This window comes from Moschus berezovskii, chromosome 19 (assembly GCF_049115385.1).
Source record: "Moschus berezovskii isolate FMDL1 chromosome 19, NW_MosBer_1.0, whole genome shotgun sequence".
NCBI lineage: Eukaryota > Metazoa > Chordata > Mammalia > Artiodactyla > Moschidae > Moschus > Moschus berezovskii.
In genome coordinates this window covers 48,727,781-48,755,601 of record NC_142478.1, presented here as the reverse complement: position 1 = coordinate 48,755,601, position 27,821 = coordinate 48,727,781, and positions in this window count along the sequence as shown.

The window sequence follows — 27,821 nt, the reverse complement described above, 5'->3', positions numbered from 1 at the left end:
ATCCTCAGTTTGCAGATGAGGGAGCTGAGGCACAGAGCGGTCCATTCTCTGGTCCAAGGACATGTCCTAGTGAGCACAGGACCAAGGCTGTCAGCATCATTATCGTGATCCTCTCCGCAGTCATAAGCACCCTCATCATCAACATCTGCACGTTGTCATCCCTGCCCCTCCCGTCTTCCTTTTATCTTAATGAGAGTCTTTCCTTCTCATGAGACTGATTTCTTTGACAAAGCAGAGTCGTTTTTTCCTCGGGATTTGACTTGACTGGTTTCTCTACAAATAAACAACTTTTTCAAATTTTATATTATTCAGATACATGCAAAGTAAATATTCAGATATTATTAAATTAAAAGTAAACAATCATTTACAGAATAAGAAGAGAAAAAGTAATCATTCACATTCACTAGTAATACTTTGATGGTTCTCCTTCTTTGTGTTTAGGCAAAGATAAGTAAAACTTTTCTTTCACCAAACATAGGATAATACAGTACATGGTATTTCGTAGCCATCTGCTTCCACTGGACAATATATTGCAACATTTCATGCCCACTCTCCCTCATCTACCCGTGCTTCATGATACTAAGTCCTCACAGGTGACACCAGCCAGCCTCTCCCACTGGTCCTCGTCACTGCTGTGGGGCAAGCCTCTGTCCCTCCCATCCCCCAATTCCCCCAGGAATCCCACTTGTTCATCATCATCAGTTTTTCACCTGCCTTCTCTGGGAGACCCCCTCACCCACATGTTTTCTGAGGTCCGCATCCTCACGTTCCTATCTCATAAAGGAGTGTGCTCACAAACTTGTCACATTTCCTGAGAAATTACTCACTCCAGACCCTGGGTGGGTACTGGGGACACAGAGACAAGCCCAGCTGACTTTTCTTGAGCACTGATAGGCAGCAGGAATTTACTGTTTACTTGTCTCCTTAATCCCAAGCCCCAAGAAGTATGTTCTATTATGACTCTGATTTTGAGAGAGAGGAGATGAAGCAGAAGCTGCACAAGTGAAAAGCCAGGCTCCACCCCAGGTCATCAGAATCCAGAGCTGATCCCTGAGCCCTTTGCTAGTCCATTGGCCCTGCCTGTGAAGAGGTCTTCCTGCATCAGTGGACTCCACCTCCTCGGTCCCATGTCCTGAAAAAGGCAAGGTAGACCCTGAAGTGCTCTAGATAACTAGAACTCATTTGGTTATAAGTGACAGAAAACCCAACTGTCACCAGCTTTAGATAAACTGAGGGTTTCAGATTCAAGCTCCACAGTGTAGGGCTACACCTGGCCTCTCCAAGGCTGGATTCAGGCCCAGGGATGCTGTTAGGGTCCCTCTTTCCCTCTCTCTCATTTCTTCTTCCAGGTCAGATTCATTCTCAGATATGCTCTCCTTAATGGATGCAAAATGGCTGCAGCAGCTCCAGACCTCACACTCTGTCAGCTTCAAGTCCAGTGGGAGGACACCTGCCTCTGTCCTGTAATTTTCACTAACGGAATGTGAGAGGAATGGGGTGTCTCCTCTGATAGAAGCTTTAGAAACCAGTATGTCATTCTCTTTCCCCTGCCACAGTGAATAGCAGTGTTCCAGATAGAAGCTGCCTCAGTAGCCAGGGTCTTGGAGTGACAATGATATAGACCAAACCCAGAGCCAAGACAAGATGGACATGAAGCCTGAGCAAGATTAAGCCTCTGTCTCTGTAAATACTAGATCTGGGGTTATTACATTGTTTATGTTTATTTGGTCTCTGGGGTGGTTCTCTTCTCTAATAAACTCTCTCTGTCTGCTTGCCCTCCTGGCTCCAGTCTAAAGCACCAAACAGGGCTCCAGACACTGGTCAGGAGCAGGTGACAAGCTCCAATTTACCCTACTGAACTGAATAAATGAGTCTGGTTCCCATCAGTTCTCCTTGTGAGCTTGGGGCTTTATGAAATCTTCCCTGGATAAATTAGCTAAAAGCCTTCTTTCAACCGACACAGGAAGGAAACAAATGCCCTTCACCAGTTTTCAAAAATTTATTTTCTCTACAATTGTGGAAAAAATAAGGCACTGGCTGCTAGAATGATCCCTGAAATCAGAAAGGTCCACGACTCCAATTTAGCCTTTGTTCAGCTGTAGACTCATTCGGAGCTCCATTGAGCCGGAGGCATCATCCCTCACAAACCAGCCTCTCCTCACTCCCCAGGATGTGGTCCCTGCAGAGGAAGGATGTGTTATCACTGGAGCTTCCTACACTCAGCCTGCAGTTGCCTCCTTCCGCAGCCTGGCCCATTCCCATCTACCCTCCTTCTCGATGGGATTTTTCATTTCTGGAAATCAATTCAGTAAATATATCTCTCTGTGTGTGAATAAAACACTCACTGAAATGTTGTTTATAAACAAATAAAACCAGCAAGCACAGAAGTGTACCCACATTGGGACAGGTTAAATACTATTTTTTCATTGTTTACAGGGAACCTGTGTGGCAGCTACTATGGAAAACAGTATAGGTTTTTAGGTTCCTCAAAAAGCTAAAAATAGAACCAGCATGTGACCTCCCAATTCCACTTGTAGGTGGGGGCGGATTCATGTCAATGTATGGCAAAACCAACCAATATAATATTGTAAAATAATTAGCCTCCAATAAAAAATAAATTAATTAATTTTAAAAATCAAACAAAAAATAAGGAAAAGATGCACGCAACCCCAATGTTCACAGCAACATTATTTACAAAAGTCAAGCTATGGAAGCCACCTAAGTGTTCATCAACAGATGAATGAATAAAGATGTGGTATCAGTTCAGCTCAGTTCAGTTCAGTCGCTCAGTCGTGTCCGACTCTCTGCGACCCCATGAATCACAGCACGCCAGGCCTCCCTGTCCATCACCAACTCCGGAGTTCACTCAAACTCATGTCCACAGAGTCGGTGATGCCATCCAGCCATCTCATTCTCCTCCCGCCCCCAACCTTTGATCATAAAAAATAATGAAACTTTGCCATTTGCAACAACATGGACAGGCTTGAAAGCACATTATACTAAGTGAAATAAGTCAGACAGAGAAAGATAAATACTGTATGATATCACTTATGTGTGGAATATACAATCTACTATATAATATAACATACTAGTAAATAGAAACGGAGAAGGCAATGGCACCCCACTCCAGTACTCTTGCCTGGAAAAATCCCATGGATGGAGGAGCCTGGTAGGCTGCAATCCACGGGGTCGCTAAGAGTCGGACACAACTGAGAGACTTCACTTTCAACTTTCACTTTCATGCATTGGAGAAGGAAATGGCAACCCACTCCAGTGTTCTTGCCTGGAGAATCCCAGGGACAGGGGAGCCTGGTGGGCTTCCATCTATGGGGTCGCATGGAGTCGGACACAACTGAAGCAACTTAGCAGCAGCAGCAGTAAATAGAAAAGAAGCCAACTCACAGATACAGAGAATTAACTAGTGGTTATCAGGGAGGACAGAAGAGGGAAGAGGCACTCTAAGTGTGGGGGAGTAAGAGGAACCAACTATTAGGTATAAAATAAGCTACAAGGGTATACTGTACATCACGGGGAATACAGCCAATATTCTATAACTATAAATGTATAACCTTTAATAATTGTGAATCAGGATATTGTATACTTGTAACGTAATATTGTACATTGTGCATAGCTGCTCAGTGGTATCCAACTCTTTGAAACTCCATGGATTGGAGCCCGCCAGGCTCCTCTCTCCATGCGGATTCTCCAGACAAGAATACTGGAAAGGATGCCTAACACTAGAGTTGTTCAAGAGTCAACTGTAGTGAAAATACAATTCTTCAAACAAGATAATTGCAGATGTTTTATATGCAATATGTAGCTGCACACACACATTAACTCACAGAATGGTAGGGGCAACACATCTCAGGGAGAAGCAGGATTTTAAATGTGTGTGAGAAACCACCTCTCCTTCAGTCCTTTCTGGAACTGCGATTTGAGCCCACCTGGGGACAAAGTTGAAAGTTTAAGGTTGATCCCATGAGAGGTTGTGCTGTTGTTCCCAGTTCTTCACCTGCTCTTGTATGCTCACCTGTTCTCTTGACTTTGGGTTTAAACATGTGACTTGCTCTGCCCACTAGATGGAGGGAGAAGGGCAATGGGGCAATTCTAAACTGGACTCCAGAGCCTTCTGATATGTCCTGTTCCCTCTTACTTCTCTTCTCTTCTCTTGTGGGGAGAAGAGTATGCCTAGGCTGGCCCATCAGTCCCAAAGGGGATAAGAGATGATAGGACCAGAGACTCCTTGGCCACCTTTAGCCCAGACCCGGCAGTCCCCTGCCCTCTGCTGACCTGTGAGTGAGCCCTGAGACCAGTCAGCCTACCTGAGCCAACCCTCAGCAGGTCTGTATGTGAGAACACGCTGTTGTTTAGGCATTACGTTTCGGGATGATTCTGATTCCCATCCCAATTCTGATCACCAGGGATGCTGGGGTCTTCCTGTCCTACAAGGGATGGGCCTCCTCCCCCACTGAAGCAGCAACCCCCCAAAACAGGTGGGGAGCAGACTCTTCTCTATTGTATCTGTTGAAGATACACAGGTATTTACAGGCTTAATTGCTTTTTATCCACTTAGGGAATTTATGACTCACATAAGAAACACATAATTATTGCTTATGAAGGTTTTATGTTTGTGTTATGGGGGGGAATCTATCTTTGCTCAGAAGTTAGTAGAAAAAATGTCCCCAAACAAGCCTCCTGAACAGCAATGTGCACGTGCTCATTCCTGTTGGGCGGTGGCGCTGTGAGCAGCGTTAACCTTTGGAACACTGGGCACATCAGGAAGACCCTCACTGAGGACGGTCTGATGAGCTGGTATCACTGAGAACCTGTGCCAAGTCATCCCATCCCCAGGGAAGAGGTTTCTAATCATCACAAGCAGTCCTGAACTTGGAGATATGGGCCCCAGGAGGCAAAGTCCGTTCTCATTTCAGGGGACTGATAGACATGTTTTAAGCTTATTTTGGTCACGCCAGGAGGTGGGGCAAGATTGCCGGGATCCATAATTGCCACATCTCCTCCCGGGGTGGGCAGTGGGGGCTGTGAGGCCCGAGTCCAGTGGGGGAAAAAGCAGGTCTGCACTGTGAGTGGAGCAGAGGGCGGACAGGTACACAGCCTGCCGCATCTGGAGGAAACTGGGTGGTTTTTCAGGACTGTCCTACCCGCAACCCCCCACACCCTCCTTGACATGGGCAGACCCTGCCCTACTGCCCCTGTTGCTCGTCCAACTGGGGGCACGTTTAGGTCCATAGTAGACTGACGCCCCCACAGTGCAGAGAGCGCCCACATGGTGGGACCAAGAGATGCTGCCCATTTTCTGCTGGTCCAGGAGGCCAGGATCTGAGGTCTGACCTGCAGATCGAGGAGCAGCCGCCCTCCGAGCCTCACAGGGGGGCTTCACTGCCTCCAACCCAGCTCAGGTGGCTCTCAGCCACCCACAGTGATCCTCTGGCTGCAGCCCCTTGTGGCCTTGGTCCAGAGGGACTCGTGCTTCCAGGGTGGTGCCCACAGCATTACCTGATGTTGACGGATCCCAGGCCCCGGGGGAGGTCCTGAGCACGGGGCGACGTGCAACACCACAGGATCAAGTCCCGACGCCCCTTCCTCCGTCCTACACAGTCACCTCACCTCCGCATCTCACCTTCCTCGCGTGTAGACAGCAGTAATGGTACCTATCCGCTCCTTACGGAGATTAAACGTCTGAACCTGCAGAAGGTTTTAGGAGGAGTGTGCATAGGCGTCACTACTCCATGCTGGATGAAGTGACTTTGCCCAAATACTGGGGAGCCTGCCATCCAGACAGAGATGGGGCCTCACCTCACAGGCGAGCCTTTCCCCGGTGTCCTCTACAGGACCCAAGTTCAACAGGCTACAGGAGCTGCAGCTTCCAGCACAAGGCTCCAGTGGCCAGATGTTCTGAGAATCCTGGCATCAAACCAGGTCAACCACACCCTTTGCTGCCCCTTTCAGCACCTTTCCCACGAAGAGGAGGCTGTGCCTGCGGCTTCTCAGGGGTGACCCTTGGCTTTCCAGAGCATCTCTCTGCCTGGAGAGGGGCAACACGCCTGCACACCCTGCCTAGCTGTCCTCTGTCGTTAACTACCTCCTGTCCAGGTCCTTGTAAACGAAGCTACTGTCAAATGGACAAAATGGGAAGAGACTCCTTCCTCCAACCAGGGACGTGTGAGGAGGCAGCTGGCTTTGTTCACTTCTGATAACAGCAGAAAATAAGCTGACTTTAGTTTGTCCAGTGTTTACAGCCCAGTTGGCCCCTTGTTAGCAATGATAATAACTCTGGGAACATCTCTGACCCGCTCAACTCCTCCCTTCAGACCAAGGAGCTGTCAGGGCTGAGCCGGAAATTGCCTTCTTGGAACATCTGGACCCCTGCTTCTCTGCCAAGGATAAGCTTGGTGACAGCTCTCCAGCACGATGCCCATCAAATAAAAGCCTCCTGATAAAATAGGATGGATCTCCCTTCCAAGGTTTTTATCCTGAGAGTGTACACTTAGCTAAAATCTCCAGTTTCAACACTGGAATTTGTGAGTGACGAGTTGTCCTGGTCCTGCGACCAGAGACTCACATCAAAGTCCCCCAGACACTCAGCACCCCTGCAGAGATCACGACGCACTGCCGATGCTGTGCTCGCAACAGCCACCTTCATGGTACAGGGACTTTCTGTACTGTGAGGACCAGCCACACTGTCTGGGACCAACACACCAGGAGGGAAGCCCGTGCTCCCATCCACCCCCAGAAGCTTCCTGGTTTGACATTTTCAACCCAAGATCTTCACTTACAGGCAATGCTCTCGGAGGGCTGTGTTCAGTTGACATAGGCTGGGGTTGTTGGTGAGGTATTTTTCTGGGAAATTTTCTGAATTTTCCAGTTTGCTTTTATTTTCTGCTTTTAACATCTTCACCGAGTTGAAATGAAGTTGGCAGAAAATGAAGGGCACTTACTCATAGTTTTGGACATATGTGTGTCCATGTGAAACCATCACCACAGCCACAATAATGAGTGTAATCATCACCCCAAATCTCCTTGTTTCTTTTTGTCACCCCAGCCTTCTGCCTGGCAACCCTGCCTACACTCATGATAAAGTATTTCCATTTTCTAGAATTCTATATAAATGGAATCCTGCTACTTGCACTCATTTTGTCTGGCTTCTTTTACTGAAAATAACTGTTTTAAGATTCATGTGGCTGCATATATCTTAGTTCATCCGTTTCGCCGCTGAGTAGTTCCCCGTATGCATGGACCACAGATTGCTTTCTATTCAACTGCTGATGGACGTTTGAGTTACACCCAGTTTTCATTCATTACAAAATAAATGTGCTGCGTATATTTGTGCACATGTTTCTGTTTAGACATTTGCTTACATTTCTTACAGGTGAGAATCTAGGAGTGGACTGACTGGGTCATATGTACAAGTGTGTTAACTTTTCCAGAAACTATTGTATTGTTTTCTGAAATTGCCATTTCATGCTCTGGCCCGTTGTGTGTAAGGTTCTGGCTGATTCACACCCTCAGCAGCACTCTGTCCGCAAAGTCTTTTAATGTTTGTCCTTTCTAGTCAGGTGTGCAATAGCATTTTTAAATACCTTTTGGGGTTACAATGACACATTACAACATAGACCTGTTGAAGCATACCATTCAATGATTGACAGCAAATTCAAAGAGTTGTACAACCATCACTATAATGAAATTTTAGAACATTCCCATCACCCCCCAAAAGGTCCTATTTGCAGTCACACTCAGTTCTTAGCCCAGCCTCTAGCAACCAGGAGTATAGTGTCTGTCTCTGTGGATCTGCCTTCCTGAATTTCCACATAGATGGAACAGTACCTGAGGAGGACTTTCCCATCTAGCTTCATTCACTGAGCGTCGTGTTTTGACGATTCGCTCAAGTTGTATGCATCAGTGCTTGGTCCTTGTATTGCCAATTAGTATGTCAGTAAACACGTAAAACACATTTTGTCTCTTTCTTCACCTCTCAGAGGCTATTGTAATTGTTTGGGGGCTTTGACTACATGTTCAGCTGTGAGAAGTTGTGCACAAGTCTTTGTGCAAATGTCTGCTTTTATTTATCTTGAGTAGACACCTAGGCGGAGAAGGCAATGGCAAGCCACTCCAGTACTCTTGCCTAGAAAATCCCATGGATGGAGCAGCCTGGTAGGCTGCAGTCCGTGGGGTCGCTGAGGGTCGGACACGACTGAGCAACTTCACTTTCACTTTTCACTTTCACACATTGGAGAAGGAAATGGCAACCCACTCCAGTGTTCTTGCTTGGAGAATCCCAGGGACGGGGGAGCCTGGTGGGCTTCCGTCTGTGGGGTCGCACAGAGTCGGACACGACTGGAGTGACTTAGCAGCAGCAGCAGCAGACACCTAGGAGTAGAATTGCTGGATCATATTCATTTTCTAAAATGTATATTCACTTTTTTAAAAAGCTGATAAACTATGTTGTGGTATAAATGTTTGATTCCTCTCAAATTTCTATTTTGAAATCCTAACCTGTAAGGTGATGTACTTTGAGATGGAGCCTTTGGTGGAACCCTCATGAATGGCATTAGTGTAGTTACGAAAGAGGTTCAAGAAAGCTCCCTTCCCCTTCGACTCGGTGAGGACACCATGAGAACAGGGCCATGAACTGGACTCTCACCACAACAATGAATCTGCCAGCCCCTAGCTCTCGGACTTCCCCACCTCCGGTTTTATGATAAATAAATTTCTGTTGCTTATAAGCCCCCTAGCCAGTCTACGGCATTCTGTAAGCGCAGCCCAAATGGACCAAGACAGACTATTTTCCTGAGTGACTGCACCATGTACGTGCCTCCTAGCAATGCATGGGGATTAAAGTCATTTAATATGATTCTCTCTTTTATTTGCTCCAGTTTTACTGAGATATAATTGAAATGTAACTTTGTGTTAGTTTAGGTATTATACAACATAATGACTTGATATATGTACGCATTGCCAGATAATCATCACAATAAATTTAGTTAACATCCATCACCTAAAAAGTTAAAAATGAGATGTGATGAGAACTTTCAAGAACTACTCTCTTAAATTTTTTCTTAAAAAGAAGATCTGCTTTCTTGGACTTCCTGGTGGTCCAGAGGTTAAGAATCCACCAGTGCAGGGGAAACAGTTCAGTCCCTGGTCCTGCAAGATGCCACATGCTGCAGGAAAACTAAACCCGTGAGCCACAACTACTGAAGCCATGCACCTAGAGCCTGTGCTCATCAACAAGAGAAGCCACCGAAATGAGAAGCCCGCGCACCACAACTGCAACTCGAGAAAGCCCAAGTACAGCAAAGAAGACCCAGCACAGCCATAAATTAATTAACTTTAAAATCTCTTATCAATTTTCGTGTTTGCAATACGGAATTATTAACTATCATCCCCATGCTGTGATTATATCCCCACCACAGCCTTTTTCCAGTTTTAATTTATTTAAAATTTCTTTTATTTTTACAATGTTGTGTTGGTTTCTGCCAACAATAACACAAATCAGCCATAATTACACATACTTCCCCTCCCACCTTAGCCTAACTTTTCTACTGTCATTCGAGTAGGTGTGAAATTGTATCACACTTTGATAATTTTATTTCTCGAAGAGGAATTAAAAAGCCTCTTGATGAAAGTGAAAGAGGAGAGTGCAAAGGTTGGCTTGAAGCTCAACATTCAGAAAATGAAGATCATGGCATCTGGTCCCATCACTTCATGGGAAATAGATGGAAAAACAGTGGAAACAGTATCAGACTTTACTTTTTTGGGCTCCAAAATCACTGCAGATGCTGATTGCAGCCATGAAATTAAAAGACGCTTACTCCTTGGAAGGAAAGTTATGACCAACCTTGATAGTATATTAAAAAGCAGAGACATTACTTTGCCAACCAAGGTCCGTCTAGTAAAGGCTATGGTTTTTCCCGTGGTCATGTATGGTTGTGAGAGTTGGACTGTGAAGAAAGCTGATCACCGAAGAATTGATGCTTTTGAACTGTGGTGCTGGAGAAGACTCTTGAGAGTCCCTTGGACTGCAAGGAGATCCAACCAGTCCTTTCTAGAGGAGATCAATCCTGGGTGTTCATTGGAAGGACTGATGCTAAAGCTGAAACTCCAATACTTTGGCCACCTCATGCGACAAGTTGACTCACTGGAAAAGACTGATGCTGGGAAGGATTGAGGGTGGGAGGAGAAGGGGATGACAGAGAATGAGATGGCTGGATGGCATCACCGACTCGATGGACATGAGTTTGAGTGAACTCCGGGAGTTGGTGATGGACAGGGAGGCCCGGCATGCTGTGATTCATGGGGTTTCAAAGAGTCAGTCATGACTGAGTGACTGAACTGAACTGAATGACTTATAATAATGAGAATCTTATCCTGAACTGAACATATATGTGTATAACATATGTGATATACACACATATCTGTTATTATTGTTGTAGTGTCATTCAAATCTTTTGCTCATATTTTATTGGTTTGTTTTAATGTTCCTTGGATATTCTGAATACAAATATTTCTTTGCTTATGTGATTTGTGAATATTTTTTTCTCAGCCTGTAGCTTCTCTTTTTAATTCATTAGTGACATTTTTTCTGGAACAAAAGGATTCATTTTAGTAAATTTGTCACTGCTTTTTAAAGATCATGCTTTCGGTTTTACATGTAATAACTCTTTGCCTAAGTATGGGCATGAATAATATCTTCTACATTTTCTTCTAAGAGTTTTATCATTTTCCATTTTTACGTTTGATCTATAGCCATAATGCTTGGTTTGTTTTTCTATAAGGCACAAGACTTCCTTAGATTTATTTTTTATATTTTGCATATGGATGCCAATCTTTTCAACAATATTAGCTGAATATACTATTTACGCCACTGAATTAATCTTTCAACCTTGGCAAAAAGAAAAAAGAAGCTTCTATATTGTTGTGGGTCTGTTTCTGGAGTGTATAGTCAAAAAGCTTCTATATTGTTGTGGGTCTGTTTCTGGAGTGTATAGTCTCTTCCCCTGATGTAAGTTTCTACATTTCCATCAATACTACACTCTCTTAGTTACTTAAACTGTATGAGAATTCTTAAAATTGGGTAAGACTTTCCTCCAACTTTTATTCTTTCTCAAAATTATTCTGGCTGTTCTACCTCATCTGCTTTTTCAAATGAATTTTAAAATCATCTTGTCCCCATCTACAATTAATTCCTGCTAAAGCTGTTGCATTACATTATACATAGATACTACTTTGGGAAGAATTGATACACCAACTCCTGAGTCTTCATGGACATGATCATGGTATGTCTCTTTATTTACTTAGATCTTCTCTGATTTGTTGCCTCAGTGTTTTGTAGTGTTCAGATTATAGACCCTGCATGTGGTTATGACCAACTATAATTGTATTTTGTGGTTCAGATTTGCATTTCTTGTCCATAGAAACATGATTCATTTTTGTCTGTTGATCTGCATACTAAGACCATGTTGGATTCATTTATTAATTACTCAATTAATTTCAATTATAATTAAACTTCAATAATTTATTAATTATTAATTAATTTAATAGTCTGATCAATTTCAATAATTTTAAATTAAATTAATTCAATTTAATAATTTTAATTTATTCATTTAATTTAATATTTTAATAATTTTAATTAATTGAGTAATTAATTTTAATTTAATTGATTAGTTTTAATTACTTAAAAGACTTTTCCTTTTTCTTTTGGTCGGTTTGTTGAAATTTTCTTCATAGAGAATCATGTTGTCTACAAATGGAGGCATTTCTTTTGTTTCAACGTATATGATTTTTATTACTTTCTTGCCCGGTGCCCTCCCTAGGACATCAGACAATGATTGTGCTGGCTGTGCTTCAGTCTAGAGGGGATATCCAGTCTTACACCAGTAGGCATAACTTAGATATGTGTGTGTGTGTGATGATCTCTATCCAGTTAAAGAAAGCAAGAAAATTAAAGTTAAAGAGAAATCAAGGGAATTCTAGGAAAACATGTACTTCTGCTTCATTGACTATGCTGAAGCCTTTTACTGTGTGGATCACGACAAACTGGAAAATTCTTAAAGAGATGGGGATACCAGACTACCTTACCTGTCTCCTGAGAAACCTGTATGCAGATCGAGAAGCAACAGTTAGAACCTTGCATGGAACAACTGACTGGTTCAAAATTTGGAAAAGAGAATGACAAAGCTGCTTATTGTCACCTTGTTTATCTAACTTATATGCAGAGTACATCATGCAAAATGCCAGCTGATGAATCACAAGCTGGAATCAATATTGCCAGGAAAAATATCAACAACCTCAGATATGCAGATGACACCACCCTTATGGCAGAAAGTGAAGAGGAACTAAAGAGCCTCTTGGTGAGGGTGAAGGAAGAGAGTAAAAAAGCTGGCTTAAAACTTAACATTCAAAAAGCAAAGATTATGGCATCCAGTCCCATCACCTCATGGCAAATAGACAGGGAAACAATAGAAACAGTGACAGACTTTATTTTCTTGGGCTCCAAAATCACTGTGGATAGTGACTGCAGCCATGAAATTAGAAGACATTTGCTCCTTGGAAGAAAATCTGTGACAAACCTAGATAGCCTATTAAAAAGCTGAGACACCATTTTGCCCACAAAAGTTTGTATAGTCAAAGCTATGGCTTTTCCAGTAGTCATGAACAGATGTGAGAGCTAGTCTGTAAAGAAGGCTGAGTGCCGAAGAATTGATGCTTTTGAACTGTGGTGCTGGAGAAGACTCTTGGGAGTTCCTTGGACTGCAAGGAGATCCAACCAGTCAGTTCTAAAGGAAATCAACCCTGGATATTCATTGGAAGGACTGTTGCTGAAGTTCCAAAACTTTGGTCACCTGATGCAAAGAGTTGACTCATTGGAAAAGATCCTGATGCTGGGAAAGATTAAAGGCAAAAGGAGAAAGAGGAGGCAGAGGATGAGATGGTAGGATGGCATCACCAACTCAGTGGACATGAATTTGAGCAAACTCCAGGAGATTATGAAGATCAAGGAAGCCTTGTGCGCTGCAGTCCATGGGGATGCAAAGAGTCAGACTTGACTTGGCAACTGAATGACAATAACAACTAATCCTTGTTTGCTGAGAGTTTTTGTCATGTAAATATATTCAATTTTGTCAAATGTTCTTTCTGTATTTTTGATATAATCATGTGTTCTGTTTTTTTGGAATCCATTAATATGAAGCATGGTGTAATTGATATCGAACCAGGAATACATGCCTACATATATCCACACACTTCTTTGTGTTATGTTAAATTTTTATGTTTTTCATGATTCCATTTTTTTAAATATTTACATGATGATTTTGTGTCTGTGTACATAAGGGATATGGTTCTCTAGTTTTCTTATCATGTGATTCAAGATTGCCAGAAAAATATCAACAATCTCAGATACACAGATGATACCACTCTAATGGCACAAAGTGATATCGTGACTCTGGTATCAGGGTAGAAGTGTTGGCCTCTAAAGCTAGTTGCTAAGGGTTTTCCAGAAGGGACTGTGCACAATTGATATCTTTTCTTTAAATGGTTGGTGTTTTTCCTTAGCTGAAGTCTACTTTGATATAAATATAGGTTCTCTAGCTTTCATTTGCGGAGAAGGCAATGGCAAGCCACTCCAGTACTCTTGCCTAGAAAATCCCATGGACAGAGGAGCCTGGTAGGCTGCAGTCCATGGGGTCGCTAAGGGTCGGACACGACTGAGCGACTTCACTTTCACTTTTCACTTTCACACATTGGAGAAGGAAATGGCAACCCACTCCAGTGTTCTTGCCTGGAGAATCCCAGGGACAGGGGAGCCTGGTGGGCTTCCGTCTATGGGGTCGCACAGAGTCAGACACGACTGAAGTGACTTAGCAGCAGCAGCAGCAGCTTTCATTTGATTAGCATTGCACAGTATGTCTTTTTCATAATTTTAATTTATCTTTCCTAGAATGATGTATTTAAAATGGGCTTCTTATAGACAGCATGAAGGTTACTGTGTATGTTTGGGTTTTGATTTTACTTTTTGAAATATTCTGACAATTGACTAGTGTGTCCAGAAGAGGGTTTCTCAAGTTTGGGTTTCTTTCTGTAACAGGACAGATGTTAAGTAATTTTCGCTTTGGGCCACAGGGTTTCTGCTGCAGCTCTTCCATTCTTCAGTTTCAGCACAAAAGTGCCACAGACAATACACAGATAATGGTAAAATCTCTATTCCAATAAACCTATATTTACAAAAGCAGGTGGCAAACTGAATTTGGCCCAAAGGCTGTAGTTTGCTGAACCCTGTTTTAGACTGTTTATAGTTAGATAATTATTGATGTTTGAATTATATCTAATTATTTATTATCTTTTTCTGTTTGCTGCCTCTGTTCTTAATTCCTCTCTGTCCCTTTTCTGACTTCCTTTTATAACATTTAATTTTTTTAGTATTCTATTTCAGTTTATCTGTTGATTTTTTAACATATCCCTTGTATAATTCTGTGTGTGTGTATGTGTGTGTCCTGGGGGTTAAAATTCATATGCTTTAACTTTGCACAATCCAACTAACACTGATATTTTATGATTTCACATGGAACACAGGGGTGGTAGTGATCTGGGTCACCTTACCTTCCCACACTATGCTACAGGTGTCCTGTGCTTTACACCTATATAAACCCCGTCAGACAGTGATACACTCGCTGTCAAGCATCCTTGTTGGAAGCAGGATGTATTGCGCTGGGAGATAGAAACAGGGATGAACAGGCCATTAGAGGGAGGCTCCATGTCCTTCTGGGTAGGATGGGCTCTGGGTGAGGTTTTCTGTGGCTCCAGGTGTCAAAGGCTCCAGGTTCCCCTCATGCCTTTGTCTGGCACCCCCCAGACTAGGCTTCCCCGTGTGCTCCTCTACAGAACTACTGGGTCCTGCAGCTCTTTCAGCCATAATCATGGTTATTACACCAGTGCCAAGTGGTTGTATGTCTAGGGGAGGAAAGTGGTCTACAATCGTATGATGAAATCTCTCTATTAGTGGCTGAGCCCTGGGCCATGACTTCCCCACATGCTTCTCCAGAGGGATCAATTCTTCTCCCCGCTCAGGTCAGACAAACCTGGAAGGGTTGCAGTGGGGCAACCCTTCCTCCAGGCTGGGAGTCTTCAGGACTGAGCTCTGGCACACTCCCACCTGGAGGCAGCCTTTGCTCCAGAGAAGACTCTGGGCACCTTCACAGGGACTTATCTCCCCTCCCTCTGCCTTGGCCACAGCGATCTTTCTTGGGTCTTCCCGGGGAGAATCTGGTGGGGCTCCTGGAGGTAAAACCTAGAACGGTGTGGGCGTCCCCTGACACTGTGGCCAATAGAAGCTTCTGGTCCTCACACAAGTCCTCACTCAGGCTCAGTCATATCAGTGTCATCAGAGTGTTCCTGCCAGCTCACCTCCCCAGCTGCTCCTGCTCCAGGTGAGTAGATCCTGGCCTGACTCTCTACATCCTTTGTCTCTCTGGATCTTGACGTGGTTGTTGGTCTGCTCCTCACTTCTCAATGCCTCCAAGCAAAGTTGATTTTAGTTTGTTCAGTTTTTCCTGGTTTTATGGATGAAAGTGAACTCTCCGAAGGTCTGTAATGTCAGAGCTGAAACGAGAAGTTTCATGATTTAAAGAATGAGGAGAGAAAAGCAGCTGATTCTAAGGACCCAGATACTCACCATTTCTGCTGCTCCTCCCTCCCTTGTGAAGTCATGAGTCTCCTCTGGTCTCTTTCTCTGCTCCTGGGGACCTGCCTTAAGTTTCTTTCCCAGCAGGTTGACTGGTAACACGTCTGCTGTCCTGCTTCTGAGAATGTCTCAGCATCACCTTTATTGATGGATGTTTTCACTGGAGGTATGACTCTGGTGGACTACACTTTTTTGAGCCCTGAAATCACTGGCTGTTCTGCTACCATCTAATTTTATGCTTTCTGATGAAAACTGTGAAGACATTCTACACAATGACACACACAGAGGGGAAGAGCGATTGGAATGTCTTCACAGTTACTTCAGGGTTATTCTTGTGTTTGCTTTCAGCAGTTTGATTCTGATGTATGTAAGCATGATTTTCTCTGAATTTGTCCTATTTGGGGCTCACTTGGTTGCTTGAATGTGTTGCTTTTTGTTTTGGCAAATTTGTGACATGTTAGCAATTATTTTCTCAGCACACTCTTCCTCTCTTTCTGGAGTTCTGATGGCATAAACGCTGGGCATTCGTGTGTATTTCTCCCACAGGCCTCTGAGTCTCTGTTCAGGTTTTTCAGTATTATTCTCCTGGTTTCTCAGAATAGATAGTTTTTATTAATCTGCTATCAGTGACATTTTCCTCTGTAAACTCCATTCTGCCTTTGGGACCAGACAGTATTTTGTCTTTTGGTTACTGTATTTTTCAGTTCTAAATTTTCATTTGTTGCATTTTATCTTCTACTTCTCATCTGAATCTCTTTCTTTCCATTTGTTTAAAGAGTGCTCATATTTCTTCTTGGAGTATAGTTATAACAGTTGTTTTAAGGGTTTGTCTGATAATTCCAACAGCTGTGCCACCTGGGGTTGGTATCTCTTAACTGTAATTTCCACTTGCAGCATACTGAGATGGTTCTGGTTTCTTGATGGTATAGTATTTCAGGTTGTATCCTGAATAGCAAATATTACATTATGTGACTCTGGATGCTGTTTAAATTCTTTGGGGAAGGTTTGTTTTACTGGACAGTTGACCTGGGTAGATAGATGCAGCAAGTCCCTGCCTTCATTGCATGGGCTGTGGTTCAATTCAGCTCCAAAGTCTCTGAAGTGCTAAGTGTATCTGCCCCTTGTGTGCTCTATCCATCAGTCAGCCTGAGACCTGGGTGCTGGAGTACCCTGATTAGTGTCAAAGTACATGTGGTTGGGTCAGGTGAACCCAGCACTAGTTCAGAAATGCCCATATAGTTCCACTTTTTTGTCTCCCACTTCTCTTTCTCTTTCCCTGACATATTATGACTCTCAGGATCCCCCTTTTTCATTTCTCACTCCCCACCAACAGTGTTCTGGCTAAGATAACTGGTGCTTTCGTTTCCCTGTTCTGTGTGTAAAGTGAAACCCATTTCAGGGCTGGAGGCGGGGGACAGTGTGCTAAGGGCAAAAGTGCAACCCAGGGACACTAATTACATCTCTGTTTGTGACACCAAAGCCCCCAGGAATCCTGAAGGACCAAAGAGGGAGATGACTTCAGGACAGCATCAATAAACACTCTCAGAATAAGATGCTTGTGCAGATCTGCATGATTTATGTGCACTGGTCTCTGCAGTGTATCAATTGATGGGGTAGGTCATGAAATGTCATTTACAACAAGGACCCGTTTAGGCATAAATGAGGCTAAATATATTACATGCATTTTATGTGTGCCTTAGTTTAGACAAAATTCTAAAAATAGAAAAGATATAGCATTAATGCTAAAGGTGATTTGCCTAATGATAGATTGTGGATGATTGCACTCTCTTTTCTTTGAGGCCCTGGGTTTTCTGATCTCCTTTCCCTGCCATCAACATGCATCACTCACACAGCTAAACAGATGGGAAGCTTTTAAAACTTGGCTTTGTTTGCTGGCATCTTCCTCCCTGGGTGCGTGTCTGAGTGAGAAGGGCCCCTGAATCTTCCCATCTTTGTGAAATGCACGTACATTATCTCTCACTAGCAGAGCAGAGATCACAAAAATACAATCAAAACAGCAGTTAGATGGGACACAGACATCCAAGCACAAGGAGAATCTCAGAATGTGTCGAGTCTTGTCTGCGCACTAGCTTTAATGTCTCATGTTTTTATCCATGACTAAAATGATCTAAGAGTGAGCAATCCCCAGCTAATTTATACTTGCCGTCAGAATACATTAATTCCTTTTTAATTAATGATTTTATCCCAGGAGAATTAATGTTTTGAAAATGTCTGGCTTGGGCAATTATTTCAGCAGATGGTTCTCACTGACTGATGGAGAGGGTGGGGAAGAGCAGAGGGGTGTGCTGGGGGCTCAAGGAGGAGGCAGGAGGGTGTACAGATCCAAAGACCCTTCCTCCCCCTCCCTCCATCTACAGAGCAGCCCATATGCCTCGTCCACCTAGGCTGTCCCTGAGCCACAGGTGATAGGACAGGGCTCGGCAAGTTACACCTTCATTGGGTTAAAAGCGAAATCTAGTCAGAGCCCATGAAATCTAATTTAATGACTTATTCTCATCATTGGAAGGGAAACTCCAGGTTTAGGCAGGGCTTGGAGGAAATTCTTCTTCATGATTAATTAAATAGACCACTTGTATTTCTCCATTATTCACACGGCTCCATGGAAACCTTTCCTCTCAGCACCTGTGCTTCAGTTAACAAGGGCATTTTTCAGGAGGTGTCAGGTCTGCCCCCTCACTTTTCCTCCTCCCCACCACCAGCTCAGGATGACTGACTCCAGAGTGGGTGGTTCTGCATTCTGCGATTTTGTGAGATCATGGCCATTTCTTTGTTGGGTCCCCTTCGCACCCTCCACAGCCTCTTGTTGATGGTATAATGGAATTTAAAGCAAACACTGGGATCTTCCTGCCAAAGCACAATGAAAAGACACATGCAACCAAAAACATATGACCATCATATTGCAACTGGGTGACAGCTGTTAATATGCGTGAGATTTTACATAAAGGATGTAATTATATTTTCATTGTGTTAAATAAAAGAAGAAAAGTGATGCCAGCTCATGATCATTGCCTTTAATCACATGAAATGTTATTTCCTTCTGAAATTGTTAGGGAACATCAGGCTGGGAAACTGCTGGTGTCACAACCCCCGTGTATGAGGCAGAAAATCCTCCCTGGAGTGAGTGGGTGAGAAGCGTGCTCACTCGCTTTGGAGCAAGGTTGATGGATACCCCTCAGGGTCTCAGTCCCCACCCTCCACCAGCCTCTTCCAGTGCTCAAACCCCATACTGTGTGTGGAGTGCTGGCCTGCTATTGTTCGTTAATCCAGCACCAACTTCCAAAAGTGTATTAAACAGAAAAAGCTGAAATCTCACAGAAGAGAGAATTTCAGACTTGAGGGGCCTGGCCTTGATCCAGCTATGTACAGCGAAGGGAAGGTGTGGACGTGTCCCCAGCTAGAGTTAGTTGTTTAGTTGCTCAATCGTGCTGACTCTTTGCGACCTCATGGACTGCAGCACACCATACTTACCTGTCCTTCACCATCTCCTACAGTTTATTCAGACTCATGTCCATTGAGTTGATGATGCCATCCAACTGTCTCATTCCCTGTCACCCCCTTCTCCTCTTGCCCTCAAGCTTTCCCAGCATCAGGGTCTTTTCCAATGAGTCAGTTTTTGCATCAGGTGGCCAAAGTTTTGAAGCTTCAGCATCAGTCTTTCCAATGTATATTCAGGGTTAATTTCCTTTAGGATTGACTGGTTTGATCTCCTTGCAGTTCATGGGACTCTCAAGAGTCTTCAACAACACAGTGCAGAAGCATCAGTTCTTGGTCCAGCTCTCACATCCATACATGACTACTGGAAAACCAAAGCTTTGACTATACTGACTTTTGTCGGCAAAGTGATGTCTTTGCTTTTTAAAATGCTATCCAAGTTTGTCATAGCTTTCCTTCCAAGGAGCAAGCATCTTTTAGTTTCATGGCTGCAGTTACCATCTGCAGTGATTTTGGAGCCCAGGAAAATAAAGTCTGTCACTGTTTCCATTTTCCTCCCCTTCTATTTGCCATGAAGTGATGGGACCGGATGCTAGGGTTAGAACTTGGGGTAAATCAGAAGCCAGTGGGAGGGAGCGATTACTGACTTGGGGTCTGAACCCTGGACCCCCTGGACAGACATGGTAACAAGATCCCAGGTCCACTCAGGAATCTCCACCAGGGGCATGAGGGAGCCGGAAAACAGGGGGGCAGCAGGGGCTCCTCTTGAGAAGAACCCTGCTGGAAAACCCAGCCCCTGCCATGTTCCAAGCACACGGGGGTTTGCAGGCAGCATCTAAGTGTAATTATAAGTCGTTAGAGAAGATTACATGGAATTTTAACTGGATAATTGAAGCAATTATACTAAATGGGGGCTGTTTGTCCTAATATTACCAAGGGGAAGAACACGTATCATTAACTCCCTTAGAATCTCTCCTCCCCAGGACCAAGCAGAACACCAGCAATTGGGGATAAACTCCACCATATGAAATCCTCATCTCCTCCCATAGGATGGTCTCATGATCCTCTAGATAGACCCCTGCTCATACCTCAGACCCACAAATTTCATGATCCCCTACAAACAGCTTCTGCAGAGTAGATAAAATGTCATATTTTAATGACATAATTACCTATCTTGATTATGTAATTAGTAAAAACACCATAATTATACACTTAGAACCTGAAATCATTTATTACAGAGGCCCCATTTTGCCATTTGAACCATAATTTGTAACGGTGAACCTTGTAAAAATCCTGTGCAACATGCGGAAAAGGCAATTTTAAAGGATGGAGACAGATGCCCTCAGGAAGCTGGGTACCAACAATTTCTTCAGTCATCAAAAAGAAGTTTGGAGTCCTGGTGAGAGCTTCAAGTTATAAAAGTCAGCAAATTAAATAAATAGAAAGTGGTTTTGAAATACACTCCACACACAGCTAATTTGTTACTGTTTCAATATCACTCACTCTCTAAGAGATTGTAAAACCCTCAAGGGTTCTTCAAAGACAAGGGTTGGGATTTTTTCTAAATATTTAGAAACATTTGTGAGCGTGAGTGTGCATGTGTGTGAGTTTGTGTGTATGTAACTCTTTTGGTTAAAGATACTTTACATGAATGAAATTAAAAGATGCTTGGTCCTTGGAAGGAAAGCTATAGTAAACCTAGACAGCATATTAAAAAGCAGAGACATCACTTTGCCCACAAAGGCCCCCAGAGTCAAAGCAATGGTTTTTCCAGTTCAGTTCACTTCAGTTCAGTCACTCAGTCGTGTCCGACTCTTTGCGACCCCATGAATCACAGCACGCCAGGCCTCCCTGTCCATCACCAACTTCCGGAGTTCACTCAAACTCATGTCCATCGAGTCGGTGATGCCATCCAGCCATCTCATTCTCTGTCGTCCCCGTCTCCTCCCACCTCCAGTCCCTCCTAGCATCATACTCTTTTCCAGTGAGTCAACTCGTCGCATGAGGTGGCCAAAGTATTGGAGTTTCAGCTTTAGCATCAGTCCTTCCAATGAACACCTGGGATTGATCTCCTCTAGAATGGACTGGTTGGATCTCCTTGCAGTCCAAGGGACTCTCAAGAGTCTGTTGGACCATAAAGAAGGCTGAAAGCCAAAGAACTGATTCTTTCAAAGTGTGGTGCTAGAGAAGACTCTTGAGAGTCCCATGAACTGTGAGAAGATCAAACCAGTCAGCCCTGAAGGAAATCAACCCTAGACATTGATTGGAAGAACTGGTGCTGAAGCTGAAGCTCCAATACTTTGACCATCTGATGCAAAGAGATGACTCATTGGAAAATACCCTGATGCTGGGAAAGATTGAGGGCAGGAAGAGAAGATGGGGACAAAAGATGAGATGGTTAGATGGCATCATCGACTCAACAGACATGAGTCTGAGCAAACTCCAGTAGATGGTGAAGAAGAGGGAAACCTGGAGTGCTGCAGTCGATAGGGTCACAGAGTTGGACATAACTTAATGACTGAGCAATAATAGCAGCATGAATGTCATGTACATGACTACATCATTTAATAGTTATCTCTTGAGAGATAGGATGTGAATTTGGACATACCTCTCCAGAAGGAAGCTCTGCTTCAGAAGCAGATTTGAAATCCTTATGGTTCAGCTCCATGAGTTGAGGTGCTGGGGAATTAGAGGTGACAAATATTTAAAGAATGAAAAGGTGGGACATCCCTGGCAGTCCAGTGGTTAAGACTCTACACTTCTATTGCTGGAGGCACAGGTTCAATTCTTACTGGGGGAAATAAGATCCTGCATGCTGCATAGTGTGGCCAAATAAAATGTCTTGGTCACATTTATAAACAAAACTTGTTTTAAAAAGAATGAAAAGGTAAATCCCTCTTGTTGAGAGAAGTCTGGAAAGAGGAGGAGGCCGCAGGGTGGGGACAGGGTAGGACCCTGCCTAGGGGATCTTCTGCCTCCGAGTCAGGGTCTCTCAAACCTCGCTGTCCTGATCTCACCTTGCTCTGGGGAGGGTCTCTCTCCCCCCAGCCCTGACAGGCTGGGCAGTGCCTACTCAGTCCTTCTGCTGAGTCTTCCCCACCCACATGGTCAATACCTCCCCGCCGCCCAGACATCTCTATGCAGAGAGAGGCCCTGACTTACAGCGGTTGGGGCTCTTCTGCCTGGGGCTGCCAGCTGCTGTGGGGTGTCACCATGCTCTCACTGCTGACATGCGTTCCCCAATCTCTGCTTCCAAGAAAGACAAGGACCTCTTGTCCTTGGTGATGGAGATGCCTGCTCCATCCTGTTTTAGAAAAGGTCTGTTCTCATGCCCCAGAGCTGGCTCTCCAGTGATGTCCTACTCAGACACAGACGGTCACTGTGAAGGAGAGGGAAGATCCTCACTGCATCACCTGAGTGCCTGGATCCAGCCGCACCTGAAGGCAATACCTGGTACTTTCTGTGAAGTGGGCCAATAGACTCCCCCTACCTTTTTAAAGCTAATTAGAAATTGATTCTGTCACTGACAGAGTTTTAATTGGTAACCTATTTCTGTCCCTCCCACCCCAACTTCACTCTTCTGAGCCTGAGAAATACTGGGACAGAGCAACAAGTGGGCTGTAAAAAGGTGGTCTCTGAGCACTGAGGTCATCATAGCTCCTTCCCACCACATCAAGAGACTGATAGCTTTGAGAAGACCATTTCCACCAAAGCTTTCACATCATCCTTCTGCCCACTGTGCCCACAACCTGGAGACCCTCCCCTAGGACTTCTGCTCCACTCCAAGGAGCCCGCAGGCTGTCACTTCACACATCCCCCAGGCCTCTCCTGCCTGCATCCTTTCCCCATGCCCTCCCTAAGCCCCCATCTATCTACTGCCTGTGTTCAGCTCAACTCCAGATCTCTCTGATACTGGAACCACCCTCCTCCCCAGCTGTACTTGGTCCCTTGAAGGCAGAAGCTCCCTTACACATTCTTGGTTTCTTGGCTCCTAGCAGAGCCCTGGGGTCCCTGATAAAAACTCATCAGCAATAACCACTCACCCACCACCATAAATGCACAGATAACTGCAGAATTATTGACAGTTTGGGAGCAAGAGAGAGGTTGGGAATTCCTGTCCTCATCCTTGTGGTGTGGAATGCATCGCTACAGGATTCTAATTAGGCTTATACGACAAGCAAAGTCACACTTCAAAACATAATAATAATAATTCTACTACAGGAGGAAAGAGACAGGTTTTCATGTAAAGTTTCCACCCTGTGCTTTCCTGGAAGGATTCCAAAGGCTTTTAGAGCTTGTTGTCCTAACTGAAGGAGTCCCAGAAAGGAGAGCTGGAGGACAGGGATGGTTTCCTGTATGTCACTCCTGAAATCTGGTCTCCGAGCATCCCACCCTGGCTTCAGGGAAGGAGGGTGGGAGGGGACCTGGTTACAGGTGTTGGGGGGGAGTCCTGGGGGCTAGGGGGCTGCAGTGACCTGGTAGGGCAGCATCGGGTAGGGGAGGGACCTACAGACCTTCCTGCCGCCCATACCGAGACACCACGCAGAAGGACACCCTCAGGGTGGTGCCACCACCTGCCCCTCCCCGTCCAGAAGATGAAAGGCAGATTCAGTCAATCCTGGGCACATACCAGAACCTTCTAGAATGTTCTGTCCTCAGTGTCGTCAGTCATGACAGCCAGCCACACACAGGGCTACACCAGAAGAAAATCACCAGAGGCAACAGCACCAAGGCTCTGTCTGTTCATTTATTCTTTTGAATTGTTTAGCTGCACACCAGACTTGTTTTTCAGGGGACTGGAATAGAGCTGACAATACGATAGTTGATTACATGACCATTAACAGCCAATCTTTTATTCCTACTCTGGTTTTTCACCAGGATTTATTTTTATATCTAGCATAAAGTACCTGGCTTAATTTTTTTTTTCTGGGATTCTGAGGCTTTACTTAATTGATTATTGCAACTGACCTCAAGCCCCCATATCTGTTGAGAAAAGTACACACTCAGAGCCCAAGAAAGCAACGTTTCTTTACCTGAATTTTTATTTTTCATTTTTCTGAAAGTTAACAAGTTTTAAGGGGCCTTTGACCTGAACTATTTATCTCTTATGACAAATAGTTTGGGAACATAGTATCTGAACTTTAAAGGTGACAGGAGTAAAGCCAAGGCTCACTTTTCACCTACACTCACTGGCTGTGTCCCTAGGGCAGAAGCTGAATGTCTCAGTGTCCTGTCTGTAAACAAGGCATAAACCTGCCTTGATAAACCTGACTCACTGGGGTCCTGAAGGTCGAGCGGGTCTTGCATGGAAAGCACTCAGACGATACCAGCCCACGAAAGCCCCAGCACATGGGGCATCCCCCAAGGAGTTGCCAGGCCAGGTGAGAGCATCACTGGTTCCCGGGGCTGAGGTGAGATGCACCTGCCAGGGCTGAGGCTGCAATGATTCAAAGTGGAGCTCTTTCTCTGCTGGCCCTTCTGAGGCTGAATGACCGCATTCTCAACAAAACCACATTTAATTCATAAGAATTCAAATGGATGCATTTTTCCAGAAAAAAAAAGAGAGATAATTCAAAATGAGCTGTAAAATTAAATTTACACATGTACTATTTATGATACACTGTTCATTTCAATTTGACTTTTGCATTCAGAATACATTTGCATCTATTCTGTTCGCACTTTGCAAAGCCATGGGAACTGGGTTTCATGGATGATTCCAGAGATTTGTAAAGGCAGTTTAGTCCCAGCACTCTCTGTGCCAGGACGCAGCCCACGTGGTTCATGAATCCTCCATGTAAGGGAGGAGACATTTGTGTCTCTGTAGGAGCGTGAAGTTACACACAAGACTCCCAAGCAGCTCTCCCTCCCTCACCCTGGGGGTTGGCGTCCCCACCAGCTCCTGATCCCTCGACACGTGCCAGCATCTTAGTTTCTTCCCAAGTGCACATGTCTGAACTCACATGACTCGACGTGGGTGTGTGATGGTCTCAGGCTACACAGCGAGGCCTCTGCAGTTGTCCAGGTGGGAGAGGGTGGCTGCCTGGACCAGGCGGCAGAGGGGAACCTGAGGAGAGTGGGCCAGGCTGGGGTGGCTCAGATCTCCTAATGGAACGGGGAGGTGGAGAAGGGTGAGGGGACGACCCCTCCAGTCCCATCACCATCCCCTCCTGTCAGGACTGAAGGAGCAGAACCTATGGATATGGATAACCCAGAAACGACTCCATCCATCCTCTGTCCTCTGTGGACCACTTCCTGCCACCAGCTCCATGCCCCCACTTCCCCAGACACCCCCAGACTCTTCAGCAAGAGAAGCGTCCGCTTTCACACTCACCAGGACGGAGTCCCCCTCGAGCTGCTGGCCCAAGTGTGGTGCAGGGTTCCTTACAGTGTGAACACCTCTGCAGAGTTGCTCTGGCTTTGGCCCTAATTGCTTCCAGGCCCCCTGAGCTGGCCCAGCCCCTCTGTCTAATCCTTTCTCACTCACAGGCGCCTCTCTGTAGCCAGGGCTGGCTCCCTGCAGGAACCTCTGGGGGTGACACAAGGGCGGCTGTGGATGGTCCAGCCAGACCCAGACCCTCTCCCAGCTCTAAGATCCCACTAACCCACTACCCAGTCCCCCAACAAGTATTTAATGAGCACCTACTGTGTGCAAGGCAGCAGGGAAGGGTGGTCCCTGAGCACAAGGACCTGAGTCTTGAGGAGAGAGTGTTGACCAGAGGTCACCTTGTCAGCTGTGCTGGGTGTGACGAAGGAGGGGACAGCCCAGGAGATGTGACCCCAGGGACACAGGGCAGGGAGCACTTCCCTGGGGAGGGAGGCTGCAGCTGAGCAGGGAAGAGGTGAGGAGGGCTGACCAGAACAGTAGGGCAGCCCTGAAAGCAGAGGGGCAGGAGGTCAGGGCCCAAAGTGGGAGAGACAGGGTGACCTGGGGACAGACAAGGTCCAGGGAGGCCAGACCACAGCCTGTGCTGAAGAGGGTGCAGAGGTACATCCCAGAGTGGGGGTGCGGGGCGGGGGGGAGGGCAGCCTCAAGGGCCCTGGCAGCTTTAGTGTGGAGGTCTCCTGCTGGCACAGCCCACAACCCCCCACCACTCCTGCCCTGCTCTGTGAAGGGGGTTGGGGTCTGTGAACACTCTCCCTTGAGCAGCACACTCCCAGCTCCTGGCCACAGATGCTCTGGTGGGAACCTCTGAGGAGGGAGGGGCCGCTGAAAGAGGAGATGTCCTTCCAGCTACCCCACCTGCCTACAGAGCCCCTCTTCAGGGGGTCCAAACCCTGGCTGGAACCCCACTCCCAAGATCCTATGGTTCTCCAGGGGGTCCTTCCAAGGCCAGAGAACAGTGTGCTCCTGGGGCCTGCTCCCCACTCTTCCCCTGCCCCAGGAGGTGTGCAGAGCAGGTCCTGCAGTGGCTCTCATCTGCCATCACCCACGGTCTGCTCCTCCAGCCTGAGTCACCCCCTCTGTCTTCCCAGCTCTGCACCTCAGGTGTGACCAACTCTCCACTTTTCTGTCTAGATCCTGCCTTTACCGCATTTGAGGTTCAGTGAGATGGGAAACCACTGAAGGGATTAAGTGAGGAGATAACTTGATTCAGTTTAGTCTTTAAAAGATGACTCTAGCCACTGAGCAGAGACTGGGGTGGGGGGTAGGGCAGTTAGGAGATTGCAGGTAACCTGACGAAGGTGCCACGCCTTGGGAGGGTAGCAGGGCAGATGGATGAAGAGGACACATCCCACGGAGGTTAGGACATGACACCCAGAGCCCTGGGAGATGAATCCTGTCAGGCCAGTTGTACAGAAGGAGAGCCTGAGGTTCAGAGGCACCATCCCTCCCTCAGCATCTTCCACCCCGGAAACCTGGAGAGGTAAGCAGGCTCCAGTCCACACCTTTTCTCAAGGACACCTCAACAGATGGTGACTCATCATTCTAATGCTAAACTCTTACTATCTGAGGCAAAATTGAAACAAAATGAGAAATGCAGGAAAAAATTGCTGACACCACTGGCCTGGCGTCAACCGCCATCCATCATTTTTAGTTTTCACAGAATTGTCTCTGTGTACTGAATGCCGATGCTCGGATGTTGGGGAAGGTTTCCCTGCACGAAGGCCTGAGCAGGGGTGGGGGTGTTGGGGAGGGAACTCTGGGGACCCCCATCTCTGCAGGCGTCTCCCCAGGACGGTGGACAGGAGGACCTTGCTCTTGCTGGGGTTCCATAACAGGTGGGCGGGAGACAGGACAGCCGGGGAAGTGGAAAGGGGCAAACGCCCAGGGTCCCAGAGCTGCGCACCGCCCACCTCTGCAGGGTCTAGGTTTGCACCAGGGACGGGGCTTGGTCCCCCACTCAGACCTGCTGCTCAGAGGCTGTGAGAGCTCCGGACTGCACCCCACGGAGGGAAGGCCATCACACCCACCGCCAGACCATCTGCACTCAAGGCAGGTGTGCTGTGGACAAAGTGGGGAAGGCCCAGCTGGGAGGATGGGGGCGGGGCCAGCATAGGGGCGGGGCCAATGTTGGGGCGGGACCAGGTCAGAGGGGCGGGGCCAGGTCAGAAGTCCAGAAAGGTGGGAACCCGCTCTCTTCTTTTGCAGAAGGAAGTGGCAACCCACTCCAGGACTCTTGCCTGGAGAATCGCATGAACGGAGGAGCCTGGTCGGCTGCAGTCCACGGGGTTG